At 39.6% G+C, this 11,879-nt stretch overlaps 1 pseudogene; it reads left to right on the top strand.

The window, feature by feature from the left end:
* The first annotated feature begins 7,206 nt into the window (after positions 1 to 7,206).
* On the top strand, positions 7,207 to 9,425 carry LOC116891346 (annotated as a pseudogene).
* The last annotated feature ends 2,454 nt before the right edge of the window (positions 9,426 to 11,879 follow it).

Here is an 11,879-nt window from a genome sequence, read left to right as displayed (position 1 = left end):
TATACATTGTGGGGTGGGTTGGGGTCTAAGAATAGATGCTTTCTATTGGCTTGGTCTGAGATGTTAGGAATGCCTCATCTACATGTAGAAGGATTTCAGGTTGTCCTATGTGACAGATTGTCACAGTCCTCTCCATGGGTTGTTGTGTCCTCATGTTCCAGGACAGGAACCTGGTTAGAAGTAGATGAAACTTCTAGCATCCTCAGGTATGAGGGTACTAGGGTTTCTGAATCCACTCAACCTTACCAAGTTTTTGTCTGGGTGACATGATTCCACTTGTCCCACACATGTGTATCAGCAGCTCATAAGATAAGAACCACACAAAAAAGAAGTTGGCCATGCTCCCATTGAAAAACATCGTGTTTTCCTCAGAAATTAGACTAACCAGCACCTTAGGCAGCACAAAGAACATGCAGATAATGGACATGATGATCAAATTGCACAGAAAAAAGAACTTGGGGCTATAAAGTCCTGTGTGGGACTGACCAAAGGAATAATTCAAGTATTTTCCATGAACATCATGTTATGCAGGGATAAGAAGTAGCTGGTCAGGAATAGTTATAGACTATGGTACTATAAGAAGCCCTGAGGCATGGAGTCAATTACCAGCATCTGATTAGGCTCAACATTAGTATGAGCTTTGCTCAGCACACTATAATATCTTCAAGAATCTGAGAACAGATCACAGATCATGATTTCAAAGTTTGGTTTTCCTACTTGATCTTTTGGAAACTTTCCCTGCTGTCTGTATTTTTCATATTTGTTTGGAACAAGGTCTCACTAAATAGCATAAGCTGACTTAACACTTATGATCTTCCTGCCTCAGACTCACAACTATTGTGATTACAAGCCTGTGTTATGGAACTTAATTTAAAGTAGATTAGACAGATATTCTCAGACCATTTTCTGGAGAAGACCCCATGAATGAGGGATGCATGTCTATCTCAACATCCAGTCAGTCCCAGACTTCATGGTAGCCCCCACAATTTTAACTTCCATAGTCATTGGGCTGGGTATTTCCAAGTGGATATAGGATCCATGTACTCACTATTAAAGGTTGGACCCAACTCCATGAAGCCAAGCTCCACACCGGTATATCTGATAATATTGGAAAAGGAAGAATACCAACCTATATATGGATTCCAGTACCAAGCCTATCTGTAATTATATACCAGATGGGATAATTATAAAGAAACACTTTAAAGGGAAGTAAGTAGATTCACAGAAATGGTTTAGAACTCCCTGACAAACAATTAAAAGAAATCAGATTAATTGTGCTCTGTGAGCTAAAAGATGATACACTAAGATTAAGCAAGTTCACAAGCCAATACATAAATAAAATGTTTTTAAAGAGCAATATACTACAATAAGGAAAAAAATCTTTAAATAACAAAGGCAATGACTGGACCAAAATATTACATTGACAACTTCAAAGTAGAAAACATGAAGAAGAAGAATCAGTGAACTCAAAGAAAAGCATTTGAGACAGACCTAATTTTGGACCTATAACCTAGAATCCTCTGTGCTTAAACCACCTCTATTGGGTAAGGAGCTCCTTCTCATTCTCCATCCTTCTCCAAACCTTCCACTTATACACAAGCCTAGTTCTAGACCTTTCCCTCTGTGACCATCCTTTCTGGTAACTTGTTTTTCCATTTGCCATTCTTTCCCCTAAGTGCCACTATTTCCACACCTACAAGCCAAATCACATACTGTAGCCTGTGGACCCTCTTTGCTCCTGAGATAATTTTTGCTGGGTAAGTTGCTTCCTTTATTTCTAATCTCTATACTCTCATCCTTTCCTAACTCTAGCCATCTCAAAAACCATAAGCCTTGGTCAAGATCAGTGACCTTTGAATATATTTTCTTCGAGAGATTCCTTTCTGTGCAGAGACACCATGATAATGGCAATTATTATAAAAGAAAGTATTTGACTGAGGCTCGATTGCCTACAATTTAGTCTATTATCATAATGGTGGGAAGCACAGCAGGAAACAGGCAGATGTGGTACTAAGAAGAGGCTGAGAGATCTACATCTGGATCTGCAGATATAGGAAGAAAAAAAGCCTCAAAGTCCACTTCCAGTGGCATATTTCTTCCGACAAGATCACACCTACTCCAAAACTGCCATATTTCCTAATCCCTCCCAATAGTGTCACTCCCCAATGACTATATGGGCCTTCCTTATTCCAACCATCACATTCTATTCCCCTGTCTCCATCGGCTATCATAATGCAAAATGCATTCGGACTAACTTCAAAAGTACTTATGGTTTATCACAGTCTCAACACTGTTGGAGGTTGTTCATAGATAGATAGATAGATAGATAGATAGATAGATAGATAGATAGATAGTATGTATTTGTAAACTATGTATACAAATGCTAATTTCCAAACCTCATGATCTGGCTGCTGCTGAGACAAGTTCATTCTCAAAATATCATTATATTGTATGTAAACCTTGCTCCCCAATTTAAAGTTGATTGGTTAATAAAAAAGGTTGGACAACCAATAACTGGATAGAAGAGAAGTAGATGGAGTTGAGGTTCCTGGGCTTGGGGTCAGAGGTGAATCATACAAGAGGAAAGAGAAAGGAGAGGAGAAATCTGGAGAAAGAATGAGACCTGCTAGAGAAGATTCAGCACAGATAGGACAAATATTGACAAGTAATTTGGGGTGTGTAGCTGGGTGCTAGTCAGACCAGCTTAGAAAATTAGTTTAAGGATACCTGCCCAGTTTTAAGCCTGTTTGAATAAATCTCAATTACGTGAAAACTATCTACATTATAATATATAAATATAATATTAAATATTCAGCAACATTAACACTTTTTAAAAGTTCAAAGTTTCTTCTGAGATTTATGGCAAACTCTTAACCATAATCCCCTGTAAAATCTAAATTAAAAAGCAGATTGCATACTCTTAACGTACAATACCATTCCACTAAATATTCAAACATATGAGTCTATAGGGATCATTTTTTTCAATCCACCATTATTAGTCACTCCTTTTCTCTCCTTCCTTTCTCCTGCCTATTGCTCTCTCTGTACACACAAGCCTAGTTGCAGAGTCGTGGTTTGGGAGAACTAATTTCCTAGTCCACATAAACAGCTCATTCAACAACGTGACCTGGCCTAACTCATGTTGCACATCTCCTGCACTGGCCCAATCTAAGGAAGGCCAAATTATCACACCAGATACACATGCGAAGGAAGAGAGAGAGAGAGAGAGAGAGAGAGAGAGACAGAGAGAGAGAGAGAGAAGTTCACATGACAAGGAAAAATAAGAAAAAACAAAAAGAAAAACAATGTGAATAACCAAGACAGCATGTCTCTGACAAACCCCACTAATTCCTAGAGAAATAGTCCCTAACAAGATTGCAGACTGGTACAACCATTCAGGAAATCAGTCTGAGGTTCCTCAGAAAATTGGACATTGAACTACCTGAGGACCCAGCTATACCTCTCTTAAGTATATACCCAAAAGATGCCCCAACATATAACAAAAGACACGCGGTTCAATTATGTTCATAGCAGCCTTATTTATAATAGCCAGAAACTGAAAGAACCCGGATGCCCTTCAATAGGAAAGGAATGGATACAGAAAATGTGTGGTGCCTACACAATGGAATATTACTCAGCTTTCAAAGACAATGACTTTATGAAATTCATAGACAAATGGATGGAACTGGAAAATATCCTGAGTGAGGTAACCCAATCACAGAAAAACACACATGGTATGCACTCATTGATAAGTGGCTATTAGCCCAAATGCTCGATTTACCCTAGATGCACAGAACACATGAAACAAGAAGATGACCAAAATGCTAAATGCTTCACTCTGTTTGGGGCAAGGAACAAGAATAGCCCTGGAGGGAATCGGAAACAGAGAACAGAGAACAATTTTATCCAGAACAGAGGCAGAAGGAACACCATTCAGAGCTCTGCCCCCACATGTGTGGCCCAAACATATACAGCAACCCAATTAGATAAGATGGATGAAGCCAAAGAAGTGCAGGCAGACAGGAACCGGATGTAGATCTCCTGACACACCCAGAATAAAGCAAATACATAGGCGAATGCCAGCAGCAAAACACTCAACTGAGTACGGGACCCCTGTTGAAGGAATCAGAATAAGGACTGGAAGAGCTTGAAGGGGCTCGAGACCCCATATGAACAACAATGTCAACCAACCAGAGCTTCCAGGGACTAAGTCACTACCCAAAGACTATATGTGGATTGACCCTGGGCTCCAACCTCATAGGTAGCAATGAATAGCCTAGTAAGAGCACCAGTGGAAGGGGAAGCCCTTGGTCCTGTCAAGATTGAACCCCCAGTGAACGTGATTGTTGGAGGGATGGTGGTAATGGGGTGAGGATGGGGGAGGGACCCATATGAGGGGGAGGGGGACTAGGAAGTTGGCCGGGAAACCAGGAAGAAGAATAATCAAAATGTAAATAAGAAATACTCAAGTTAATAAAGATGGAAAAAATAAAGATGGAAAAAATCTGGACTGTAAAAAAAGATTAAATAAAATAAAAAATAGTCCCTAACAAGAACTACCTAGATGAACCCTAAGATACAAAATTTAAAGAACAATCATAAACTTTATCATAGAACTCAAAGCAATTAAAGAAGTCATGAAAAAAGACCTCATTGTACCCCAGAGGATAACAATAAGTTCTTGAGCGATGTGCAAAAAAATACAAATATATGGCTAAATGAAGATAATTCAGGATATGAAAATGGAATTCAATAAAGAGATAGAAACAATGAAGGAAAAGAGCAAACTGAAATGAAGATGGACAAAAAAAAATATTTCAACTAGAACACCTATGGAAACCTTACATAGAATTAATCACATGGATTTAAATACCAGGACTCAAAATAAAGTAGAGATAGAAAATAAGCAAAGAAAAATGGAAACTTTTGAAAAGTCCATGGATAGAGGAAATGGAGACAATCATTAATGACAACACTATCTAATTATGAGCATAGATAAGGGAGAAAAATGCCAGGGTAATGACATAGACTATATCTTTAACAACACCTTAGACAAAAAAGTCATTAAAACGAAGAAAAAGAACATACTCATAAATATGCAGGTCTCAAGTGTTGCTTTCAGAATTCCTTTTAGCTTTTTTTGTTAGAACAGATAACCCCCATCTAAACAATATCCAAAAAGAAACACACCTTTGGTATATTATAGTCAAAATATACAAAACAAAAAAATATTGAAAGTGGAAAAAGAAAAATCACAAATCACGTGAAGGAAAACCAGTTAATAGAACACCTAACTTTTCAGTAGAATCTGAAAATTAGAAGAGCCTGGAGCAATATATTCGAATTTCTTTTTCTTTTTTTATGTTTTATTTTTTAATTTTTTATTAGATATATTTCTTTACTTACATTTCAAATGTTATTCCCCTTCCCGGTATCCTGACCATAAGCCCCATTCCCTCACCTCCTCCTCCCCCATATGGGTATTCTCCCTATACATCTCCCTTATTGCCGCCCCATATTCCCCTGCACTGGGGGTCCAACCTTGGCAGGACCAAGGGCTTCCCCTTCCACTGGTGCCCAAACATGGCTATTCTCTGCTACATATGCAGTTGGAACCTTGGTCAGTCCATGTATAGTCTTTTGGTAGTGGTTTAGTCCCTGGAAGCTCTGGTTGGCATTGTTGTTTTTATGGGGTTGCAAGCTCCTTCACCTCTTTCAATACTTCCTTTAATTCCCCCCAAGGAGGTCCTATCTCAGTTCCATGGTTTGCTGCTAGCATTGACCTCTTTATTGGACATGCTCTGGATGTGTGCTCAGGAGAGATCTATATCCGGCCCCTTTCAGCATGCATTTTTTAACGTCATCAATCTTATCTAGTTTTGGTAGCTGTATATATATGGGCCACATGTGGGGCAGGCTCTGAATGGCCATTCCTTGAGTCGCTGCTCTAAACTTTGTTCCATATACCCTCTTATGGATATTTTTCTCCTTTTAAGAAGGAGTGGGAGCATCCACAATTTGGTAATCCTTCTTCTTGAGCTTCCTGTGGTCTGTGGATTGCATCTTGGGTAATTCAAGCTTTTTGGCTAATGTCCACTTATCAGTGAGTGTATACTAAGTGTGTTTTTCTGTTACTGAGTACATTCAAATTTTTTAAGGCTTTCAATAGCCAACCAAGACTACTGTACCCAGAAAAGGTAGCTGCACAGTAAAAGGAGAAAGAAAAACTTTCCATGATCCTAACTGCCAAAATTTCATATCTAACAACAGTAAACAGAATTCTGAAAGCAACACTCGAGACCCACATAGAATAAGCTCAACATGTTAACCTAGAAACAAAACAAATGAAACTTAAAGTTAATTTTTAAAGCACAAATAAGAACACAAACTAGCAAACACAATCAAATAACATTGCAATCAAAACATACCTTTAAATAATAACTCTAAATATTAATGGACTTATACATGGGCTATGTGAATTAAGAAACAAAATTGGGGTTGGGATTTAGCTCAGTGGTAGAGCGCTTGCCTAGCAAGCTCAAGGCCCTGGGTTCGGTCCTCAGCTCCGAAAAAATAAAAAAGAAACAAAATTATCCATCTCTTGTTTACAAGAAACTCAACACAGCTTTAACCATAGGTGCCATCTTAAAAGATGAAAAATAGCATTTCAAGCAAATGAGATCAAGAAGCAAGCAAGCATTGCCATGATAATATCTGACAAAATAGAATTCAAATAAAAACTAATCACATAAGATAAAGAGGGACATTTAATCCTAATCAAGTAAACAGTTAACCAAGAAGACATTTCTATCACATATATGTGCCAAACTCTAGGGCAACCAGTTTTATAAAAAAAAAAGTACTACTGGATTTGAAGACACAGATTAAAATCAATCCATTAATAGTAGGTGATTCTAATACCCCACTTTCTCCAAAAATCAGGACACCTGAACCATTATTAAACACCAAACAATATGCATACTACTCAGCAGCAGATAGAAGCTTTTTAAAAATATATCTCATCCTTAGGCAAAACATAAATCTTTACAAAATAAAAAGATGAAAATAATTCCATATATCTTATCTGACCACAATTCAATGCAATTTAAAATTGACATTTAAAAAATCTCTACTGGGTCTCATTGAACGCGGAGCCAGCTCTCGGGGGTCTCTGATCAGCACAGCCGGGCCTACACGCAAGCAACCATGTCTAAAGGACCTGCAGTTGGCATTGATCTTGGCACCACCTACTCCTGTGTGGGTGTCTTCTAGTATGGAAAGGTGGAAATAATTGCCAATGACCAGGGTAACTGCACCACGCTGAGCTATGTTGCTTTCACTGACACAGAATGATTAATTGGGGATGCGGCCAAGAATCAGGTTGCAATGAACCCCACCAACAGTTTTTGATGCCAAACGTCTGATCGGACGTAGGTTCGATGATGCTGTTGTTCAGTCTGACATGAAGCACTGGCCCTTCATGGTGGTGAATGATGCAGGCAGGCCCAAGGTCCAAGTAGAATACAAAGGGGAGACAAAAAGTTTCTATCCTGAGGAAATGTCTTCAATGGTTCTGACAAAAATGAAGGAAATTGCAGAAGCTTACCTTGGAAAGACTGTTACCTTGGAATGCCATGGTCACGGTGCCAGCTTACTTCAATGTCTCTCAGCGACAGGAAACAAAAGATGCTGGAACTATTGCTGGCCTCAACGTACTTCGAATTATCAATGAGCCAACTGCTGCTGCTATTGCCTATGGCTTAGACAAGAAGGTCAGAGCTGAAGGAATGTGCTGATTTTTGACTTGGGAGGCAGCACTTTTGATGTGTCAATCCTCACTATCGAGGATGGAATTTTTGAAGTCAAATCAACAGCTGGAGACACCCACTTGGGTAGAGAAGACTTTGATAACCGAATGGTCAACCATTTCATTGCTGAGTTTAAACGAAAGCACAAGAAGGACATCAGTGAGAACAAGAGAGCTGTCAGGCGTCTCTGCACTGCCTGTGAGCGGGCCAAGTGCACCCTCTCCTCCAGCACCCAGGCCAGTATTGAGATTGATTCTCTCTATGAGGGAATTGACTTCTACACCTCCATTAACCGTGCTCGATTTGAGGAGTTGAATGCTGACCTGTTCCGTGGCACACTGGACCCTGTAGAGAAGGCCCTTTGAGATGCCAAACTGGACAAGTCACAGATCCATGATATTGTCCTGGTGGGTGGTTCTACCAGAATCCCCAAGATCCAGAAACTTCTGCAAGACTTCTTCAATGGGAAAGAGCTGAATAAGAGCATTAACCCCGATGAAGCTGTTGCCTATGGTGCAGCTGTCCAGGCAGCCATTCTATCTGGAGACAAGTCTGAGAATGTTCAGGATTTGCTGCTCTTGGATGTCATTCCTCTTTCCCTTGGGATTGAAACTGCTGGTAGAGTCATGATTGTCCTCATCAAGCGCAATACCACCCTTCCCACCAAGCAGACCCAGACTTTCACCACCTACTCTGACAACCAGCCATGTGTACTCAACCAGGTGTATGAAGGTGAAAGGGCCATGACAAAGGACAACAACCTGCTTGGGAAGTTTGAGCTCACAGGCATACCTCCAGCACCCTGTGGGGTTCCTCAGATGAGGTTACTTTTTATATTGATGCCAATAGCATCCTCAATGTTTCTGCTGTAGATAAGAGCACAGGAAAGGAGAACAAGATCACTATCACCAATGACAAGGGCCGCTTGAGTAAGGAGGATATTGAACGCATGGTCCAAGAAGCTGAGAAGTACAAAGCTGAGGATGAGAAGCAGAGAGATAAGGTTTCCTCTAAGAACTCGCTGGAGTCTTATGCTTTCAACATGAAAGCAACTGTTGAGGATGAGAAACTTCAAGGCAAGATCAATGATGAAACAGAAGATTCTTGACAAGTGCAATGAAATCATCAGCTGGCTGGATAAGAACCAGACCAAGAGAGATGGCTCAGCAGTTAAGAGCACTGACTGCTCTTCCAGAGGTCCTGAGTTCAATTCCCAGCAACCACATGGTGGCTCACAACCATCTGTAATGGAATGTGGTCTGATACCCTCTTCTGGTGTGTCTGAAGACAGTTACAAATGCACTCACATAAATAAAAATAAATCTAAAAAAAAAAGAACCAGACTGTGGAGAAGGAAGAATTTGAGCATCAGCAGAAAGAACTGGAGAAGGTCTGCAACCCTATCATCACCAAGCTGTACCAGAGTGCTGGTGGCATGCCTGGAGGAATGCCTGGTGACTTCCCTGGTGGAGGAGCTCCTCCATCTGGTGGTGCTTCTTCAGGCCCCACCATTGAAGAGGTCGATTAAGTCAAAGTAGAGGGTATAATATTGTTCCACAGGGACCCAAAACAAGTAACATGGAATAATAAAACTATTTAAATTGGCACCAAAAAAAATCTCTACTGAAAATAAATTTATGGAAGAAACAAAACAAACATAATACAAAATGCCTTCATGATAAAAGTCATAGAGAATGTAGGGAGAGAGAAAACATACATCAATATAATAAAGGTTATGTACAAGGAGTCCACAGCTAACATCATCCTTATTAGAGAGAAGCAGGCATGATGCAATTCCACGGAGGTCATGAATGATATGGAGATGTCAGCTATTCCCATTTTCTTTAAATATTGTACTAGACATACTATCTGAAGCAATAAAGTAGGACAAGGAAATCAAAGGGGAAAAGTCAAGTTATCATTACTTGCTGATGACATATTATACACTAACGACCCCAAAAATTTTACCAGAAAACTTTCATAAATGATAAACCAATTCAGCAATATGGCAGGATACAGAATCAACTTGCAGAAATCAATAGCTTTTCTGTACATTAGCAACAAACATAGAGAGAAGGAGCTCATGAATATACCCCAAGTCACAAAAACCTCAAAGAAAATAGAATACTTACAAGAAACCTAAAAAAAAGTAGAACCTGTACAGTGAAATGTGAAAACATCTGAAGAAAGACACAGAAAGACATTTGAAAATAAGAATGCATCTCATGTCTATAGATTGGTAGGATTAATATTGTGTAAAGGACCACTTCACCAAAATCTATTTCAGATTCAATGTGCTTCCAATTAAAATTCCCATCTCAAACTTCAACATAGATAGAAAAAAACTACACTAAAATTCATATGGAACAATAAAAGACCTGAGATAACCAAAACTTTTCTGAGCAAAAAGAAAAATGCTGGAGGGATTACCATTCTACATATTAAAATACATTGTCGTTTCATAGTGATAAAAGGAATGTGGTCTGGGCACAAAAACAGACAAGTAGACCAATGGAGCAAAACCCAATATCTGAACATGAGCACATGTGACTTCAACCATCTGATATTTGTCAAAAACATAAGCTGTAGAAAAGAAAACATTTCAACAAATGATGCTTGGAAAACCATGTCCACACACAGGAGAGTAAAATCACCCCTGTGTCTATCACCCTGCACAAAAATTAACCTCAAGTGGATTAAAGACCTAGACCTGAAAACTTAAATTGTTAAGAAGAAAACACAGGCAGTAGTGGATATAATATAGATGTATGAAGGGAGTTTCTGAAGAGGACTCCGTTTGCCCAACAAATGACAAAAAAGATTTCATAAAACTAAAATGCTTCTGCACAACCAAAGAAAGAATCATCCAGGTAAACAGGATTAATGCTCTAGAACTTATAAAGAACTTGAAAAATGAAGTGACCTATAACGCCATATCAGTGCTTCTGACAAGGTCCCAAGGGAGAGGAAAAGGGAAGAAAATTAGATAAAAAGATAAAAAAGGAAAGAGTCAAAGACTATCAGGAGGTGTACAGTGACTAATGACCCAGACCAGAAAGTTTATTAGTAACACAGCCCACTGTAGCCCATTGTGTGTGTGGGGGGGGAGGTGTAGAAAACAAGTCAGTGAAAAGCATCAGACAGCAGAATTATAGGGAGCTAAGACATCTCAGGTTCCCCTTAGCAAGATAGATTATGGGATGGCAAACAAAGCATTTCATATCTCAGGGAACATTCAACCACATTCACAAGGGGATGGTGTCAAGGGCCAGCTCCCAGACTATAGTCCCAGAGGCCCTGGCATCAGTTCATAGCTGGCCTTGCTTGACATGATCCTGGATAGGTGAGGGGCAAAATGCCCACATGCTAGCTATTCCTAATAGCTAAGACTTCAGATGAAGTACTCTCAGCATAACACATGGAGTCAATGTAAACCATGGTGAGACCTTCCACACAAGATAGGAGAATGTCAATGATGTGATATAGTGTTGGTGGGAGGAGGCTATAAGAGGAATAACTGCTTCTGTACACAATATGTGACTCCCCTGACCATTGTCCTCCACACAAATCTGCAGGGAGCTTGGGTCATGAAGCCACGAGTCTCTGTTAATTGATCCTAAGAGTTTTCTCCTTGAATTTCTATCCCAGGAGGTACCAGGACAAGTGCCTGCCCATGGACACAAATATGACAGGTATTTCTGAAAGTCAGTGACCTCTACACAAAGGAAGACAGAGCTTCAAAGGAACATTAAAGACTTGCTGTTTGCAGGAAAGGAGAGTCTATGCTCAGTACAGTGCAGAAGCCATCTGTCACCTGAATTCTCTGTGACATGGAAAGGTGAGTGAAAGCTACTGGAAGTGACTTTTCTAGTTAACAAGGGAGCTCTGAAGCAAAAGTCTCACTATAAAAGTAACATTTGTCCCACTGTTGGATGTCACCACGGAGACAGAAAGAGAATAGTTATGCTCTCAATTAGACCTGAGATTGAGGAATATCAATGGGTCATAGAACAGATTATCATAGAAAGATTTGGTTTCATGCTCTATTGTATAAACAGAAGAATGTCCACC

This window comes from Rattus rattus, chromosome 2 (assembly GCF_011064425.1).
Source record: "Rattus rattus isolate New Zealand chromosome 2, Rrattus_CSIRO_v1, whole genome shotgun sequence".
NCBI lineage: Eukaryota > Metazoa > Chordata > Mammalia > Rodentia > Muridae > Rattus > Rattus rattus.
This window is presented reverse-complemented; position numbering and strand designations above follow the sequence as displayed.